This window comes from Ictalurus punctatus, unplaced genomic scaffold (genome assembly GCF_001660625.3).
Source record: "Ictalurus punctatus breed USDA103 unplaced genomic scaffold, Coco_2.0 Super-Scaffold_100068, whole genome shotgun sequence".
Taxonomy (NCBI): Eukaryota; Metazoa; Chordata; class Actinopteri; order Siluriformes; family Ictaluridae; genus Ictalurus; species Ictalurus punctatus.
This window is the reverse complement of record NW_026521091.1, coordinates 1,269,325-1,289,624: the sequence shown is the minus strand read 5'-3', so window position 1 is coordinate 1,289,624 and position 20,300 is coordinate 1,269,325. Positions and strand designations below refer to the sequence as shown.

Sequence of the window (20,300 nt, the reverse complement as noted above, 5' to 3'; positions counted from 1 at the left end):
AGTACCTGGATGGGAGACCTACTGGGCAAAACTAAGGTTGCTGCTGGAAGTGGTATTAGTGAGGCCAACAGGGGGCGCTCACCCTGTGGTCTGTGTGGGGCCTAATGCCCCGGTATAGTGAGGAGGGATACTATACTGTAAAAATAGCACAGTCTTTTGGATGAGACGTTAAACCGAGGTCCTGACTCGCTGTGGTCATTAAATATCCCAGGACACTTCTCGTAAAGGAGTAGGGGTATAACCCTGGTGTCCTGGTGAAATTCCCCCACTGGCCCTTCTCCATCATGGCCCCCTAATAATCCCTGAAAACCCCTGTGACCTGAAAATGACTCCAGTTTAAACAATGTATTCTTGAGTCATATTGAATTCATGCAACTGCACCTGCCAAACATGTTTGTATGCAAGTGTGGGAAGTAGATTTATTTATTTATTTTTTACATACAAGTCAGCGTGACTATGAATGCTGACTCTGATCACAATGAAAAGTTGCAGGGAAATAATAATGGCTTTTGCTGGGTCATTCATATCTGCATTAGCATTATGTGCAACATGCTTATGTTACTTAAAATATGCCAAACCCAATTTACATGCCACTTACTGCTGTGTTGTACCCATTAGTATGTTTAGACAGAACAAATGTTATAGGTGTGTTTATATATTTTCTATATTTGTATACAGGGTCCTGATCTGCCTTTTCAAATATCAGCGCCCCCTGTATATTTGGGGAACATAATGGTACCTAATTTGGAGTTGAATTATTCTGGGATTTACCCCTAACAACTCAGGCTTACAACTGCCTAACCTGTTTCCAGACAAATCAAAAACATGCAGCTCTGTAGCCTGTGAAATTTCAGGGATGTGCGTCAGACGGTTGTCCCTCACACACAGCACATTCAGACTTCTGCAGCCTCCTATCTGTGAAAATGGAAAAAAAATAGATGCACATAAACATGTCAGAAGTAATAGCTCTAGAGAGGAAAGCATTATTATAGGAGCTTGGGAGTTGAGTGGAATAATATGGGGGAAATCAGTCATGACCAGGTATTAAGCTCTTACGGCTCTAAATGTTCAGGTTCTTGAGAATCCCAGGCTATTATTAATACAGTCCTGAAAGAAAAACTGGAGAAAGCACAGGTGGCAGACATTTGTTTGTCTTGATATGTGATCTATTTTACAATTGAACAAAAGGATGGATAAAAGAATGCACGCGTGAAAAACAGCACCCCTGTAACACATGCAAGTCTCGGTGTGGGATCTATACGCTGCTAATGGGGCTGACAGCGGGGCCTAATTTTAGAAGCAATTAGTGGTGATCTATAGCATGGCATTAATGGACAGCCAGACAGCAACAAATCTACCTTCCAGTTACTGAGCCTGATATTATATTATATACACAGAGAATATAAACAGTAGGTACACCTGTAACCTGATCTCAACATAATAACACAGCAGGAATACATAGAGATACGTGTTCAACACTCATTTCCATTACCTGTAAGGTGGGGAAACTTCTGTCTAAGACTGGGCAGAACAAGCAAACAACAAATCTCATCAAATAAAATGTATTATAAAAGTAGGTCAGGAGTGTTAAGAGGATTTAAATGCATTGCATCTTACACCACCACACCTTGTACTTGGAAAAAGTATCATCTTGGGGCTGCGTAGCTGCAGACCGGTCAGAGTGCCCATGCTGACCCTTGTCCACTGCCGAAAGCACCCATAATGGGCTCATGAGCATTAGAACCGGACCATGGAGCAATAGAAGAAGGTGACCTGGGTTCATGAATCACATTTTCTTTTACATCATGTGGATGGCCAAGTGCGTGTGTGTCGTTTATCTGGGGAAGAGATGGCACCAGGATACACTATGGAAAGAAGGCAAGACGGCGGAGGCAGTGTGATGCTCTGGGCAATGTTCTGCTGGGAAACCTTGGGTCTTGGCATTCATATGGACGTTAATTTAACATGCACGACCAACCTAAACATTGTTGAAGACCAAGTACACACCTTCATGGCAACAATATTCCCTAATGGCAGTGGATTCTTTCAGCAGGATAATGAGCCCTGCTACATTGCAAAAATGGTTCAGGAACGGTTTGAGGAACATGACAAAGAGTTTAAGGTGTTGACTTGGCTCCAAATTCCCCAGACCTCAATCCGATCAAGAATCTGTGGGATGTGCTGGACAAACAAGTCCAATCCATGGCAGCCCCATCTCGCAACTTACAGGGCTTAAAGGATCTGGTTGAGAGTTCCCAAAAGCAGAAATTAGTGAATATATTAATCAACTAGTTGACTAGTCTATGAAACCCTGTCCGATATACTCAAATTTTGCAAGTTAATATAATAAAAAAAAAACAACAACACAGGCAGACAGCTGGTATTTTAAGCTAAAATGTTTAAAACTAAAAGGTACCTGGTACTGTTTTTGATAACAGAGACAATGTTGACTACAAACTTTGTCAATGTTAAAACAGTTGAATCTCAAATGTCATATGTCGAGTAGAGTTTATGCTTTACAACTCCATTATGTTTGGGAAGTGGAAGCTCAGTGATTAAGACATTGGGCTTCTGATCAGAAGATCGTGAGTTCAAATCCCAGCACCGCCAAGCTGCCACTGCTCAAGGGCCCACCAAGGCACTTAACCTTCAACTGCTCAGACATATAAATGAGATACATGTAAGTCGCTCTGAATAAGCACGTTTGCCAAATGCCATGAAAGTGAAATGTAAATGTAGCCTATGTCCTTTGTACAGGAAGCCATCTGGCCCTCATAGCGCCAACTAAAAGACGTCAGATTTGATGTGTTTACGAAATGTAAAAATGAAAATCTAAATATCAGCAATAAGAAAATATCCCTGTGAGTGAATAAATCAAAATGAATCTGAAACGTGTGTGATGAATTTGTGATGTTTCCGTTTATATCCATAAGAAAAGCTGCATTTGAAGAGTTACGCCGACAGATAATCTCACTATAGTGATAAGAAAAGAAATATAGTGCTTTATTCCCAGAATGGCGATAATCTGTAGGTACTCCTTCTGCCATCTTATTGGACATGTGACTAATGTGACTAGTCATGCATACTGATCTACTTTCTTAATCTTATGCCTCTGGCATTTGGGCTTGTGGTCAGTAACACAGCTTGGCCTTTCAGAAAGCCTTAATCTTCTGCTACAAACATTAAAAAATGTTTTTAAATGATCCCACCCACTGAAAATCAAACTGTGATGATCTGTTTTCACTGGCTGGTAGTTAATTCTTTGTTTAGTGTTTTGAGATGCCATGTAATCAACCATGTAATGAGATGATTACTGCAGTACCTGCAAAGAGCAAACAGCAAACACATCCGGTTGAGAATTCACTGTAAATGGCTGTTAAGCCCACCCGCGGGCCAGAATGGTGAACGTAAACTTGTGGAGCGTAAACAAAAACTTTTAAAGCGTAAATGAAAACTCTGGCAGCGCATTCATGAACCGTGATTAGCCAAAAGGAAGCTTGGAAAACCATGAATTACTTGAAGACCATGTTATGTTTTGGCCTTTTTCTCTCTCACTGTATATTTTTGTTTATTTCTTGAGAAGTTATGTTCAATAATTTTGGCACAAATTTAATTCTATACTGACAGGGCCATTTGAAGATATTGATCTGAAGCCATTCCTTTGTTGACTTGGATGTGCACTTTGGGTCGTTATTGTACATGAACTCAAACATTCTTTTTCTCATCTTCAGTTGCCTAACAGTGTCCCAAAGTAGACTGGTGTTAGGATCTACCCATGATTCCCTCTATCTAGACTAGAGTCCTAGTTCCTGCTGAAGAGAAACAGCCCCATAGTACGATGCTGCCACCACCATGCATTTTCATTTTCTTTTTCCATAAAATGATGAGATTTGTGTTTCCACTTAAGGCTAGAAAAAGATCTGACAAGTTATCTTGACTCTATTTTAACAGGAGTGTGTAGACTTTTTATAGCCTCGGTAGATTGGTATACGTGTGCGGCACGCACCACACATGCTGTTCCTGGCTTGAAATGCTACGGATTATAATATTCATAATCGAAACAGTACATGATCTATACTTCAGCTTGTACTGTGCTGAAGCAAAAAAAAAAAAGCGTTCTTAAGTTAAAAAAATAATAATAAAATTAAATGTTCTAACTGCCACTGAGCACAAGCGAACATATCAATGAAACTTAAGAACCTTATTTGATCATTTGCAAAGTCATGTCATTCTTGAGGTAAAACAGGAATACTGCTTGGAAGTGCTTTCTTGCTTGTCCGTTATTAAAATCATCCAGTCATTTTCAGGTTTCAGCTCTGTGCTTCATGCTGGCACTTTCAAGTAACTTTGTAGGCTGAAAGCGATCGCCACTAGAAGCAGGTATGTCGAGTATCACTTCAGATATGGAACTGTTCTGCCGCGGACACTAATTAAGTGTCCGTGGATTTCTATGAAACCGGACTTTATGAAGCTAAAAAATAAATAGAAAATTGTGCTGTTGTAGAGTTTCGAGAAAAAGAAATTACTCATGCTGTTTGGAAATACAGTGTTATACTGTATATATATAAATATATAAGTTGATACCACGGTGTGGTATAAAAATAAAATGAAAAAAATTAATTAAAAACTCTCCTGGAGGGAGAGGGGGAGAGAGGGGGAGAGAGGGGGAGAGAGGGGGAGAGAGGGGGAGAGAGAGAGAGAGAGAGAGAGAGAGAGAGAGAGAGAGAGAGAGAGAGAGAGAGAGAGAGAGAGAGAGAGACTGATGCAGAGCGTATAAATACACACACACCCCAAAGCATTGACATGATTTAGTCCAACACAGTCCCAAAAATAAGAGCATTCTCCACTACTGAACATAAGACATCTTTGAGGCACCATATATGAGTGAACTCCTCTACATTATTTGTGGTTTTGTAGAAAGCAAAATCGAGATTTAATCTGGCCTTTACCATTCTGACAAAAACTGTGTTTGCGTCACAATCTGATGACTCCTCAACTTTGTTTCTTCTAGTAAGGTAAATTGCCATTTTTGCTTGGCCTAGCACGAAGTTAAACAGTTGACCTTTCCTTCTCTCCTTCTGACTGTATCTAAACCCAAAAATAAACAGCTGCTTGGAAAACTTTTCCCCAAACATCATGAACATTTGTTGTAGCAGCTGAAACAAGGTGTGTAGTCTGGTGCACTCTGAAAAGCAGTGATAGACTGTTCCCCTCTGCAAACAAAAAGGACAGTTATCTCTTACACTGGGGTTGATCACAGAAATAAAAGCGTTCACTGCAACAATGCCATGTAAAATTCTCCACTGTAAATCTCCAACCCTTTTTGTCAGCGGTGGTTTGTATAGCGCTCTCCATGCAGGTTTGACTTCACTGTCGAGCCCTAAATGGGCTCTCCAAGGAGTGTCAACCCTGTCACGTAGTTTGCCTTTATTCAACACTTTTACATATACAGAGTACATAATTTTCCCCCCCATGGTTTCCAGCCTATTTGTGAAGGTCTCTCTGGACTCCAACAGCTGTCCTGTACAGTCTTTAAAATCAGGAAGGAGAGTCACTTCAGGGAAGGGTTCGTCAGCATTTGGGTGACAGTGTCCGTTACAGTAGTTGTTCAGCAGAGACAGTTCCGTTTTTGTGAGCTCGCGCTTCCATGTGTTGAGCAGTTGGCTTAAGACCCTGGTGGAAGTAATTCCTACATGAGAGGCTAGACCTGCAGCGCTGATCAGGCCGGGTCCACATCGCTCGACCACATGTCCAAGCGTGACAATCCCAGCTGAAACGAACAACTGCATCACAGAGGGTCCCGCTACGCGCTCCACGTTGAAGCGAGTCCCATGCACCACTGGTTCCTTCAGTAGCCACGTTAGGGTCTCACCGCCTGGTCTTCTCCTTTTGTGGAGCATCCCCCACACAGTAAACAGTCCTTGGTAGAACTTTGGAAGATCTTGAAGTTTGTGAGAAGTCAGGTCCATCAGCCACAAAGACTCAGCAAGACCCAAATTCTGGCCTCGTGTCAATATGGTTCGGGCCAAGGGTTTCCAGACAAGGTCTCTGGGCCCAACAAGGAGCCTCTGAATGAACTGGAGTCGGAAGGCGGCGCCCCTGCTGGCGAGATGGAGGAGTCCCTGCCCTCCTTCCTCCTTGGGTAGAAAAAGTACGCTTTGCGGGACCCAATGCAAACGGTCCCAGAAAAAGTTCACCAATGCTGCTTGTATTTTAGCCAGCAGCTGTGCTGGAGGGTCTAAGCATGCTAAGCGGTGCCACAGCATAGACGACACCAGATTGTTAATCACAAGTGTGCGACCCCTCAAAGACATGTGCGGTAAAATCCATTTCCATTTATTTAAACGCCCTTCCACCTTCTCTAAAACATTATCCCAATTTTTCCCCACAAAAGTATCATCACCGAGATAAACACCAAGATACTTGAAACCGCATTTGTTCCACCTCAGCCCAGCAGGTAAAACCAGTTTCTTACACAACTCATCGCCCAATGTTATCGCTTCACTTTTTCCCCAGTTAATTCTTGCAGAGGACACTACACCAAACTCATTAATGCTTTCTACAAGGGTGTCAATATCTTCTTGTTTCTCGGTGATGACAACAACATCGTCAGCATAAGCAGATAATTTAAAAACTGTTTCACATCCAGGAAGGGTTACACCTGAAAGAGACCGTCTTAATCTGTGTAGGAGAGGCTCTATGGCCAAGGAGTACAGCATGCCGGATAGTGAGCAGCCTTGTCTGACTCCTCTCTGAACCTTAAAAGGAGCACTTAAACCACCGTTGATCTTTAAAATACTCTCAATGTCACTGTACAAGACTCGCACCATGTTTATAAAACCCGAGCTGAACCCGAACGCATCTAGCGTTTGCCACAGATACTGATGTTCAACCCTGTCAAAGGCCTTTTCCTGATCTAGAGAGATCAAGCAGGAATCACAGCCCAATGACTTGGAGAGGTCCAGAACATCACGAATTAGAATGATGTTATCAGATATCAACCTGTTGGGTATGCAGTAGGTCTGATCGACATGAACAACATGCTCCATGACTTGTCTCAGCCTCATGGCCAACACCTTTGATAAAATTTTGTAGTCAGTGCTGAGAAGAGCCACTGGTCGCCAGTTTCTGATCTCCTGTAAATCTCCTTTTTTAGGGAGAAGGGTAAGGATTGCCCTCCTGCAGCTCAATGGTAGTTGCCCCTTGTTCAAACTGCCTCTGATAACAAGCAGTAGATCCTCTCCGATCACAGGCCAGAATGCTTTATAAAAGTCCACAGGAAGACCATCAATACCTGGTGCCTTACCGCACTTTAGGCTCTGCAACGCAGAAAGTAGCTCAGCAGCAGTGATTTCAGCCTCCAGGTCTGCGTTGACCTCCTCTGAGACCTTGGGTAAACCCTCATAAAAGGACTGCGCCACCTCTGGTTTCTCCTGGAACTCTTTCCTGAAAAGCTTTTCATAAAAAGTTACTGCACACTTACGGATCTCCACAGACTCCTGTAGCAGCTGCCCGGTGCTGGACCGCAGAGAGTTCATGAGCTTCCTCTGTCCATTCCTGTGTTCAAGGCCAAAGAAAAAGTGAGAGGGTGCATCCATCTTTACGACATTTTGGTGACGAGATCGAACCAGAGCACCTTGAGCAGAGAAACCCAACAGGTTAGATAGAGCTGATTTTTTCCTCTGGAGACTTTTTAAATGTTCTCCTTTTCTAGAGAAATTTGCCAAATCTTGCAGCTTCACTATTTCACTCTCCAAATTTTTCATGGCCCTCGTCATGTCTTTTGTGACATTGAGAGTGTACTGTAGGGACAGCTGTTTGATCTTACCCTTCCCTATGTCCCACCACTGTTGTAGAGACGTGTATTCGGACTTAGTTTTTGTATAACTTCTCCAAAAATACACAAAAATATCCTTAAAAGCATTGTCAGACAACAGAGACACGTTAAAATGCCAGTAGGCGCTATTACATTTCACTTCCTTAATAAAGATGGAAACTTGGACAAGGGAGTGGTCTGAGATTCCAACTGGGTGTATTGAGCAGCTTCTCAGTATGTTGCTCTGATGTGCGAAACAATAAAATCTATCAAGCCTTGCCAAAGACAAAAAGTTGTCTTTCACATGAGCCCAAGTATACTGACGCTGAGTGGTGTGGAAGAGCCTCCAAACATCACACAGATCGTTTGCATCGATTAATTTAACCAGACCTCCCTTACTGGCTCCATGTGGCTCCGGGTGGTTTCTATCCAGCACTGCGTTTGCAGTGCAGTTAAAATCACCACCCAGGAACATGTATCCGTCATCACCACAATTACTAATAACAGTGTTTAAAGTGTTTAAGAAGACCACCCTTTCTGTGCCTACAGTTGGAGCGTATACATTGATCAAATTTAATTTGACATTTTCGAATACAGCTTGTATCTTTAACAAACGTCCCTCAATGATTTCCTCAGTCACACAAGAGATGGGTAAAAAGTCTCTAGAAAACAAGATGCCGACTCCACCGCTGTTACTGCTCTTATGACTGAGGAATGTTTCCCCGTCCCATTCCTTCTTCCACGCAGTTTCATTATCAGCTGTGCTATGTGTTTCTTGTAGGAATATGACATTTAGCTTCTTAGCCTTAAACAAGCTGAAAAGGGACGCTCTCTTCACATTCTCTCTAACACCATTAATATTCAAGGATCCCAGCTTTATGTCGCACATGGCAAATGATAAACTGCATTCGAACAGAAACGTGAGATTGAGACAAAATAGGGAGAAAAGAATGTGAGACATTTAACCATCTTTCACCATTTTCTCTCTAACTTTCGTCATCAGTTTCTTGAGACGATAACCGTCTTGTTCACTAAAAGTTGGTTGATCGGTGCTTTCTGTGTTCTTCATAAACATTTTAACAGAATTAAGGAACAATTTTAAATCGGGAAAGAATCCTCAACTTTAACGAAACGCATGCCTTTTGTCCTGTCTAAAAACGACTGAATTTCAGTGGAAGAGTAAGCGCCCTCTACCTCCATCTGAGAGTCTCCGCCTACATCACTTTCCACACTTTCACCCTCTTGTGTGTTTGTAAAACCGTCCTCTGACTGAGATGAACAGCCCATTGATTTAATCTTTGACACTTTTGCAATTTTTTCAGTGTTTGATTTATTTTCCGGATTTTTCCTCTTGGTGGATAATTTAGGGAGGTCAGCGTCCATGTGAACCTCCTCCTCATTAGCCAACACTGACTCTGCCACCCTGGTTGCGGTGTGACCAACGTTCACCTCCGCATCTAAACCACCCTGTTCGTTCTGTTCTCCCTCTACGTTCCCCGTCACCTCATTCTCCTGATCGCTATGGTCTCGGGTTTCCTCCTGCGAGGCCTGCACGCTTCCCTGCGGTTCATCCGGTACCGAGGCCCTGCTTTCGGCTCTAACGGGCAGGGGTTCCTCTGCGTGAGCAGCTGGCCGGCTCTCGCCTGCTCTCTCCGGGCACGAGCGGATCACGTGTCCTACAGCTCTTCAGTTCTTCATCGCTCTTTTTAAGAATCATATGAACCTGCCTCCTGAAAGACACGACGTGTTTGAGGTGGGGAGACTTACAGCTGATAGGGATCATCTTTATCGGAGACACTAGTTTACCGTACCGCTCCAGCTCTTTCTCCAAAAGCTCGTTTTCTAGAAACGGGGGTACGTTTGAGATCATGACCTTTTTAGCGGGATTTACGAGGGACAAAACTGACACGTGAGAACCTTTAATCACTATTCCGTTCACAAGTAGCTGATTTACTTTATCCATGTTATCTAGAAAGATCACAACCGCGCTGTTCATTCTAGACGCAGCTTTAATACTTTCATAACCGACAATCTCGCCGACCGCTAGACTACACTCCTCCACCGAGCTCCCGTCAGGTGGGGACAGTTTAACGGCGTGTCTGCGAGTCAGTTTGTGAAAGCTAAACTTTTCACCTGCCGCCATGCCGACCGGCCACGCCGGCAGCCGCCGACTCCACCAAACACACACACACACACACTCCACCTTAAGAAAAAAAAAAAAGGATCAGATAACTTATAAACCTCACCGCGCACACTCGCTCACAACAAAGAGAAATAATAGAGAAAGTAGATTAAAGAATAAAGCGTCCAAGGAAGGACAAATGCTCTCACACACGCAGCTCTCGCGCTAACCACACCCACTCCCAGCATACACCAGAGAGAGGGAGAGAGAGAAAGAGAGAAGGCAGAGAGGGAGAGAGAATGGAGGAGAGGGGGAGAGTGGGAGAGAGAGAGAGACTTTTTTAACTTTTAAATTGTCCTTTTTATTCAGTCATTTAGATTCCTCCAAAATTTAGAGACATGGTAGATAATGAAAGAAATTCCATTGATACATAAATAAATAAATAAATAAATAAATAAATAAATAAATAGAAATTTTAAAAAGTGTAGAAAAAAATAAAAATAGTAAAAAATACATAAAATTGGCAGGAAAACAAGGTAAAAAGGAAACTATTTCACACCCTGCTCTTTTTTTAAAAATTAAACTTAAAACTCCTGCACCTACAGAGCATAAAACCTCCCCAACTGCCCAAACTTCCAAAAATTCCCGCAGCCTACGAGTCATTTAAAAAAAAAACACACACATTCAACTTTGAGTCTAGCTTTAACTAGTGCAGTTAGCAGTTTTTCCGCCTCCTGAGTGCCTCCTCCCTGCATTTTGTTTTTTCTTGAAAGCCAGATAGCGATCTTGGCTTGGCCTATTATAAAATTCAGTAGAAACACAGCTTTATTTTTTGGAACGTACTTTGGCCCGTATATGTAAAGGCTTTCTGCCCATGTAACGCCCAGCCCTCTGCACCAGGCTCTAAGTAGAGAGAACAACCTTTGTAATCTTTGACAGTGCAAGAACAAGTGTTCTACTGTTTCTTCCTCGCCACAGAAGAGACACTCCCTGCCCCTAGCGGGGTCGATGTGTGCCACGTGTCTGTTTGTGGCCACGGCCCCATGCACTATCCGCCACTGAAGATCAGCTGTGCGCTTCTCTATGGGCGGTTTGTACAGGGACCTCCAGCATCCTCGTGGGGAAGAGTCCGGTGCCAACAGCCCTGACCAGTGTGACTCTTTCCGTCCTGTCAAAGCACCTCTGTACACAACTTTAATACATGTTTCATACAGTGCTTTCTTCAAGGCGTCCTCCAAAGTTGTCAGTGTCGGTGTTTTAAAGGATAAAAGAGCTCCTTCCTCTCGCTGATTCCCCTCTACTGCCGCAGAGATTCGTAGAGATGAAATGGCCTGCTGGTTTTCCTCTCGGTCCTGCCCCAGAGCCTCCCTGAAAAGGGAGGGCAGTGCAGAGACCACCTCTCCCAACAGTCTCTGAATGAGGCGGCCCGACAGTACCCCCGTCTCAGTGCACAGTTCTCTAGCTGTCTTCCATCTGTTGCCAGCCCTCAGATTCTTGATTTTTGTGAGTCCTGCTCTCCGTAAGCGCTGTCGAAGATATGTTGATTCTAACATTTTGGACTGTATCACTGAGTTGTAGAACAACGGCTCTTCTTCTATGTTGGGAAAAAATTCTGCACCGGTCCTGCTGATGTTCAGTACTGAAGACCAGGCTCTCAGGACAGACTGGTAGAAGGTTGTTGTAGCTGATAGGTCCATTTCCTTCAGATTCAGCACGAATAGGTGTTTATCGTACGCCAGGTCTTCAATGCGCTGAAGTAAGGCACAGGCTGTAATCTAGCTAGATGATTTTTTAAACGGTATCTCTTCCTTTGGTCTAGCTCCTCGTAACTTGTACGTTGTAACTTTACTTAAGCTGTACGTTGTAACTTTACTGCTGAAGCAATAAATTTTTCAGTATCCGAAAAAAAATCCTTGATCTCAACCTGTCTGCTGAATGTGTCATCCAGAAATCCCACAATTTCAGTTAGTGAATAGAGCTCTTGATCTTCCCCCAACTGCGACCCACTAATGTCTGAGATATCGGAGAGGTTGTCATCCTGGAATTCCTCCTCTTCCACTTCCTTCTCCTGCTCTGCTTGAAGACTTACTGACTTCTCACTACTGTCTGCTATATCCATGTTTTCTGACCCCCCCTCCCCTTCTACCCCACATGCTATCTGACCCCCCCCCCACTGCTGTGCCCCATTTTCTGTCTGGCCCCCCCACTACTGCACCCCCCATATTAGGTGACCCCCCCTCCACTGCTGCACCCCCAGTGCTATCTGACCCCTCTTCCACTGCCGCACCCCTGGTGCTGTCTGACCCCCCTACTCTGCTCCGTTTTTGTGCCTGTACTATAGATTCCTGAGTTCTTTCTACTTCTGGGCCTCTCCCTCCAGGAGTCAGCTCGTCTGACCCCTCTCTTAGTTCCTCCCTTGTTTGCTCAGGTCTATCAGGTCCATTACCCCCCGCCGTGGTTTGGTCAGTGTCCTGTCCTCCAGCACTCTCTGACTGCTCTACACTGCTCACATTAACCTGCTTCTCCACCCTGACTCCGCTCGGCCCCGCTTCCTCTCCATCTTGTTTTTTATGTGGACACGCAAACTTTTTGTGCCCAATGTCCCCGCATTCGAAGCACCTCATGCTCCCAGTGTTGGCGTACAGCATGTATGACTTTCCCTCATGCCATACTCTGAATGAAATATCCAGCGTGGGTTCATTCAGAAACATGAGCACTGTGCGCCTGAAAGAGGTCACGTGCTTCAGCGCGGGGTATTTACAGTTTAACGGAACCGTTCTCACACCGCTCACTATTTTACCGAAGCGAGACAGCTCCCGCTCGATATCCTCATTAGGGATGAACGGCGGAATATTTGAAACTGTAACTTTAATTGTTGTAGCCCTCAGCGGAGTGACGGAATAAAGCTCTCCACTTACCTTTATTCCGTTTTCAGTCAGCTGGTGCACGAGTTCCCTCTCCTTCACCAACAGCACCACGGCCTTGTTCATTCTCGATGCCGCCACAATGTTTTCACATTAGCACCTGCTCCACCGAGACCTCGGAGCTCACCTCACACCGCACCCCGTGACGGAGTGAGAGAGGCCGGGCTCCACTGCTCAGGTGAGCCGCCATCCCTACACCCCGCCACGAGATCAACAGCTCCCCGCAGCAAAAAAAACAACAACTAATAACACCGCTTCCTTGATAATACTATCACACGCTCACCCAGTTATTGTGCTCTGAAATTCCAAGATGTAAAGAAAGAAATATATCTATATAAAGATAGAAAAAAGTTCATTCGCTCTCACACCACGCTCACACGCCGCGCTCGCTCACAAACTCCCAGCATGCACCAGAGAGAGAGAGAGAGAGAGAGAGAGAGAGAGAGAGAGAGAGTTTGTAATTATCACTTCATGGGGACATCATCATGTTTACACAGCAACCTCATGGGGACCAAAAACATTATGGGGACAAAAATCCACGTCCTCACAGGGGTGATGCATTGAAAAGTGTTGAGGAGGCTGTAAACAGATGCCTCACAAATTTTTATCTTTGGCATATAACGCATGATCTGGACAAACTGTGTATGTGACCGGTTTGGTCTATGTCGCCCCCTTTAGTCTGGAACCGGTATTTATTGGGGGAGGGGCTTGGCCAACCACTTCACACACGGTGCAAGTCTAATTTATGCAAATTATGGTACCACCCACTTAGTAAAGGACTGTGGTTAATCTGCATATGCACATTAGCGGATTAAAAAGCTTTAAAACAAAGAGGTAAAATGTTTAAAGTTTTGTTCAACTAGGCATTAATATTGATATTTGATTAAGTTAAAATTAACAGAAAATGTAAGTGTACAAAAAGTGACTGGTAAGTTAAAAGCCTAATTAGACTGTTAGAAGGTTAGATTGTTAGCATAAGATAAACATTAATAAGTCAGAACAGATAGCTATCATGTTTTCCAAATAATTATAAGTCTTAATAGTAATTAAAGTTTGAGTTTTTAAATTTTCGCACAGCGAAATGACACTTTTTTAAAATCTCTAAACAGTAAAACGAAATCCTTAAGTGGGGTTATGGCGGAGTGTAGTTTTTTTTGACTGCACTAATAGTTCGTAAACACCACACAGGAAGTAGGAAAAGAACTACATTTCCCATCTGCCCTGGCTATCACAGGCTAATAGCACCAGCTGCTTTCCATTGCCCTAAGGAGTGATTCTACTGCGGCAACGAGACCAAATACAACGAAAGGTAAGTTATTATTATAATTTTTTTTTTTGCAGTTTATAAGCTTGTAATTTTATTTCCCTGCTTTAAGACTTTATTTATAATTGAATCGCAATATTAAAGTAATTGTTATGCTAGCAGACTTTACTAGCCAGAGTTAGCACACACTTTAACCAATCCAGCACATTAGTAAGTACAATAAGTTAATAAAATGAAGTTAATATATTAAATAGGCTTTGGTGGTTGTCATGTCATGTGAATATTTAGTGTTATACCGACTTCTGTAACTAGCTTCACCATGTAACGGATAGTTCGGTTATAAATAGCAGAGTCAGGCTTCCTAAATAGTTATCGATCTGAGCGCTGGATTGAGTTTAAAGCCTCTGAAATCGAGGACAGGGTGGACAGTAGTCTGGACCGAGCCGAGCTCATTAGTTCCAGTTATTAGTTTGTTATGAATCTGTAAAGCGCTGGGCGGTGGTGTGATGTGCTTCGATGTTGTAACTACAGCGCGCTCCTTTTATTCTGCGTCTCTAAACACCGCAGCTGAGCTGTGATCTGTGTGTAGAACAGGTTCTCACTCAGCACAGTTATTAGCAAGCACGGATATGGTTATTTTCTTACTCAGAACATCACTAGGGACTGAAAATCTCAATATATTAACATTTTCTTTAGAGGTAAAATGGCACGAAGGTGGAAGAAGAATAATTATAACTAGACCAGTACATTTCCTGAAGAAAATGTGAGCGGTGCTTGCCATGGTGAAATCGGGACAGGGCGCCAATACATTCAAGAGCCGCCCACATAGGGTGCCAATACTTTCAAGAGCCACCTGCTTAGGGTGCCAATACTTTCGAGAGCCAGACAGATGGGGCGCCAGCATTGTTAGAGCCGGTTGTGTAGTGCGCCAATACTTTTTAGAGCCAGCCGTCAAGGGCGCCAGTACTTTTGAGAACTGGCCGTGCTGGGTGCCAATACTTTTGAGCGCTGGCCGGATAGGGTGCCAATACTTCTGAGAGCCGAACAGATCGTGTGCCAATACATTTTAGAGCCGAATGTGTACAGAGGCAAAACTTTTAGAGCTTTCTCCTTAGAGGGCCAATACTTTCGAAACTCAATGCAAGTCTATGGGAAATTTTCTGATTTTGAGCTTCCGTAGCAGGAATTCCGGCATTCCGATCGCTTATAAAAGTCATAGCACACTTCTCCTCAATAAGCCGATCAATTTGACACCTCACCCGTCGATCTCCGACAAAAGGTGCGGGACTAGTTACGCTCCAAAAAAAAAAAAAATTATTATAATAATAACTAGAACGGTACATTTCCTGAAGAAAATGTGAGTGGTGCTTGGGTGCAAAATTCAGATTGGGCGCCAATACTTTTGAGAGCTGACAGTGTAGGGCGCCAATACTTTCGAGAGTCGGACGAATAGGTTGCCAGAGGGGTTTAGCATGATGCTAGCATGTTTTAGCATCATGCTAGCATGATGCTAAAACATGCTAGCATCATGCTAAAACATGCTAGCATCATGCTAAAACATGCTAGCATGTTTTAGCATGATGCTAGCATGTTTTAGCCTCATGCTAGCATGTTTTAGCATCATGCTAGCATGTTTTTGCACATTTTAGCATCATGCTTGCACATTTTAGCATCATGCTAGCATGTTTTAGCATCATGCTAGCATGTTTTAGCATCATGCTAGCATGTTTTAGCATCACGCTGGCATGTTTTAGCATCATGCAGGCATGTTTTAGCATCATGCTAGCATGTTTTAGAACCATGCTAGCATGTTTTAGCATCATGCTGGCATGTTGCTAGCATGTGTTAGCACTGTACTGGCCGTGTATGTTTTCTATATAAAGTCATAGCACACATCTCCTCAATAAGCCGATCGATTCGACACCTCACCCGTCGATCTCCGACAAACGGTGCGGGACTAGTTACGCGCCGAAAAAAAGTGGAATAATAATAATAATTATAATAATAATAATAATAAGTATACAAGGGAACAATAGTAGTGCTTTTACAAGCACCACTAATAAAATGATCCATAGAATTAACCTGCATAAAAAATGACAATGTCTGCATAGTTTTTCTTCAAAGTGTACTTTCATTGTAGTTGAAAATTGCAGTTGTGAAGTATTTGTCCACTTAAACATTTACATCTGACCGTTAACAATAAAAATTCTGTGCAGAGCTATCATATTTGTAGAAGTTGATGTTGAATATTCGGTCACTGAATACTTCTCTCTTTCTCTCGTTGTGTATTAAGTATTGATGCTGTAAAAGAAGACGGATCTTTTGGTAGGCTGGTTAATGATGACCACAAGCACCCAAATGGCAGAATGCAGAAGACTGAAGTGGATGGAAGCCCACATCTTGGTCTGTTTGCTTTAACAGACTTTAAAGAAGGTGATGAAATTACCTGCAATTACAGAGGAGGAGACTGGCCTTGGTGTAGCAAGGTATGCAGGGTATCTCCCTCTCTGTTTTCACAATTTAAAAATTATTAAAAGATAAACATTGTCTTATCCGGCAGTGTTGCAATTCATTTTTGTTGCACAACTAATTTTGTGCTTGTGCATTAACAATAAAATGAGACATTATTGTTCATCTGATCTGCTTCAGGTATTTTACTGCCACGTTTAAGCATGAACTACAAAACATGTGTGTGTCTGAATGCAGCGTAGTTATCCCAAAGTCTTCCAAAGTATCCCATATCTAACCCTGAAATCACAAACTTAATTCCTATAGTGAAATAATTATTGTTTTTGTCGTATTGAAAAGCATGTTTGCTTTCTGTTACATAATCTTGTCTGTTAATAGTTACTATACGGAGTCCCCACAAAGCATGTTTTATTCAGGTGTGTGAGGGAGTCTTGTGATAGCTGAATAGATATGTGAATTTAGAACAGTGTCCCCATAGGTCACTTAAACCTGTTTAAATATGCAGATTATGGAGGAGGACACTGCTGAAAGCAATGGCCAGGAGAAACAGCAGCCATCACAGTCTACACCTTTTCTGGATCATAAATATCAGAATTGTGTAGTTTGCTGGCACTTTTAATCCTGCCTTTCAATCACACCTCTCCATAATTTCCGACATAAGCATCCCCTGGGACTCAGTAGGTTCCCTACTGCATCTTCTCCAAGAAAACCGAGTACTCCTAGTTACTATTTGGTACATATGCACAAACTGCAGTCAGAGTTTTCATTCTTGAGACGTGAAATGTAAGTTCCAGTCTGTAAGTTGCCAGACAATAATTTCTGTTGGGTGTAAGGGTGTGTGTTTGCTATGTAACTAATGTTTATTCTTACATTTAGGTAAAACATCTACTCTGAAAAAGAGGAAGGCTCAGGAAGGAAATGAGGTCCATGCAGTGGAGAGACATATGAAGACCTTCATCATGTCATGTCGTGTCCCAGGGAAGTTGGTCTGTGAAAACTGCATTAGATCTGAGTCTTTATATCTTAAAGATAGAGACTGGCAAAGTGTCAAATTCTACGTCTATAACTGCACTGTAGCTTACAAAAGAGATATAAACAAATATTAAATAACACTTTGATAGTAACACTTTACATCTATATTACAGATACTGTACATCATAACATCTGTAGTAATGCTTTAATAATAAGTTACGTTACACCTCTAGCCTTTTACTTTGTAATGAACCACTCAGCATTTACTTCATCATAAACTAATCAGGAACAAATCAGGCATTTAAAATATCCATTAGAATCTTTACCTACACCGTTATATTGAATTAGATCAAATTGGTTTGGGCCGCCTTCTTCCAGTGGGTCCTTATGCAGGTGACTGACAAGTTCATGAGTAAGCCTATTGGGCAATAAAAGCTTCAGTGTGCTGCTCATTTACATGTTTAGACTGTCTGGAATCAAAATTAGCTACCTCAACATATATTATTAAGTTGTTACTGTCACTTTTTAGCTTAGTCAGTTAAGTGGATATAGAATAAAGAAATATATTGTGTTTATGACATTTGGTTGTGTGTCTGTGTTTGGCTAGTATCTTTATTTTTCTCAATATGTTTAACTTTGAGCTGGCTATATGTAGTAAGCACAAGTGTTATGTCAAACTTAAATGAGTCCAAGTTCATTCATGGCACATGTGAGCTTAGTGGTTGTGCACTTTAATGGGCAAATATTTGTTGTCTTTTACAGTAAAGAAGCTCAAGACTCAAGTTGTCTTTATAATGTTGAATAGACAGGGTTTTTTCATCTGACTGACAATTTTTCACTTGATTAGAGATCCAGACCAATAAACAAATACTTTGTGTAGCTAAAATATCAAAAGGATGAGTTTCTTTGTCATTTTGACTTGCCAAAATGACTGGGGATAGTGTTAATTTGTGATGCATGCCTGTGATAAATAAGTGAGGTTCAGTACAGCTAGCACCTCTACGTTCTATTCCACAAAAAAAAATTGTATACTTTGGAGCAGGAAATGAAAAGCTTCTTAGAATTATAGCCTCAAAACTAATAATAGCACTGGTACCACCTTCCTTAACAAGTTCCTAGGTTTCTCAAAGGGTTCCTCTGTTGGAAATAGAAAACTCCAAAAAAAAATTTAGTCTGTTATCTTTTACATGCAGATATTGAAATTTGTGTAAGAGAGCTTTTTGAAACCAAACTTTCACTGATTGCATATTTCACAAATAAGGCTAAGAGTCCTTCGTATAAACAATTAAGAACAACTGTTCAATTTAATTTCATGAGAAGCTTAAACCTTCAAATAGAGAAAATACACATCATATCTGCTTTACAGACAGCTCTCTAAATTAGACATACTTAGTTTGTAATTTTGTATAAATAATTATAGAGTTAAATTGACAACTTTGTTTTTTAAAACCATGTCCCCTTGTTGAACTACCTGATCTGTGTGTATGCAGATTAACTATGTAGTGATGTCCCCACTACAACATGAAAACCAGCTAATTTTCTGTGTATGAAAATTAGCTATCTAGTGATGTCCCCACTACAACATGAAAACCAGCTAATTTGCTGTGCATGCAAATTAGGTCCCCATTAATGAGTTCTTGTTATGTCCACATTAGGTGTGAAAAAACCAAGCACAGAAATTTTGAGATTTAAATCCAGAATTTGAGATGATGTGTGTTCTCAGGCTTAAATTATACATGCCTGATTTTTTTCAGATCTGTAGGACCTCAGGAAAGTGGTGTCCCCACAATACATGGGTGGGACTACTGACCCCAGAATGTTCTAATTACAAGAATGTCTGTGTGTGTGTGTGTGTGTGTGTGTGTGTGTGTGTGTGTGTGTGTGTTAAAGGTACAGGAGCAGTCTGGCTGTGCAGCTACAGTAAATGTTAATAATAATAATAGGACGTTATTTAAAAGCTCATACAGCTGATGTGATTTTTATTTAGTAGTTAATTTAGCATGCTATGCTAACATGTAAACAATAAGATAATATTACCTGACGTACATTTTACACTCAATATTGTCTGTTTCTGTTCTATTTCACCAACAAAAATATCTCCATACAAAGCCACAGCAGGTCCTGCTCCTTTTTCCTCCTAATTCCCTCATTTCTCCACGTTGGGATTAATAAAGTATTATCTTATCTCATCTTTTGTTCAAATGGGAGATTTCTTATTTATTTTATTTATTTTGTTTATTTTTAAATAGGAGACTTTTTAATACTTTTATTAAAAAATGGCTTCATGTTTCAATTATACTGAAGCATTTGTTCAAACAAAAATGTTTTCAGTCCGTTAAGGATCATTGTAACTGATGATGTTGTTGTTGTTGTTGTTATTATTATTATTATTATTATTATTATTATTATTATGAATAATAATAGTAATAATAATAATAATAATAATAATAATAATAATGCTGATGTGGTGTCCTGTCCTCTGACTTCTGTGTGTGAGACAAACGCACTCACATTTCTGTTACATGGGAAACTTTAGGTGTATTATGGCTGTGTGTGTGTGTGTGTGTGTGTGTGTGTGTGTGTGTGTGTGTGAGATCAGTGTTCTGATATATCATCATTTCTCCCCCAGGTTGAGTTGGTGTTTTCTCACAGAGGAAAGCTGTAGAGTTCTGTCCTCAGTTCTCAGATCAAACTCCTCCAGACTGAGAGAACTGAACCTGAGTGTCAATAACC

The 20,300-nt window shown here is 41.7% G+C and overlaps 1 long non-coding RNA gene and 1 pseudogene across 2 annotated transcripts; one reads left to right on the top strand and one right to left on the bottom strand.

Annotated features, from left to right (window-relative positions):
- The window catches only part of LOC128630834 (NACHT, LRR and PYD domains-containing protein 12-like), a 181,098-nt pseudogene that overhangs the window by 132,583 nt on the left and 28,215 nt on the right, over positions 1–20,300 (bottom strand).
- On the top strand, positions 14,064–19,186 carry LOC128630873 (uncharacterized). Of its 2 annotated transcripts, none has more exons than XR_008395129.1 (3): positions 14,064–14,171; positions 16,420–16,559; positions 17,472–19,186. It is a non-coding gene; the product is annotated as an uncharacterized LOC128630873 (long non-coding RNA). The 2 variants fall into 2 exon arrangements; XR_008395128.1 differs by having other exon boundaries at positions 14,066–14,171; positions 16,420–16,612.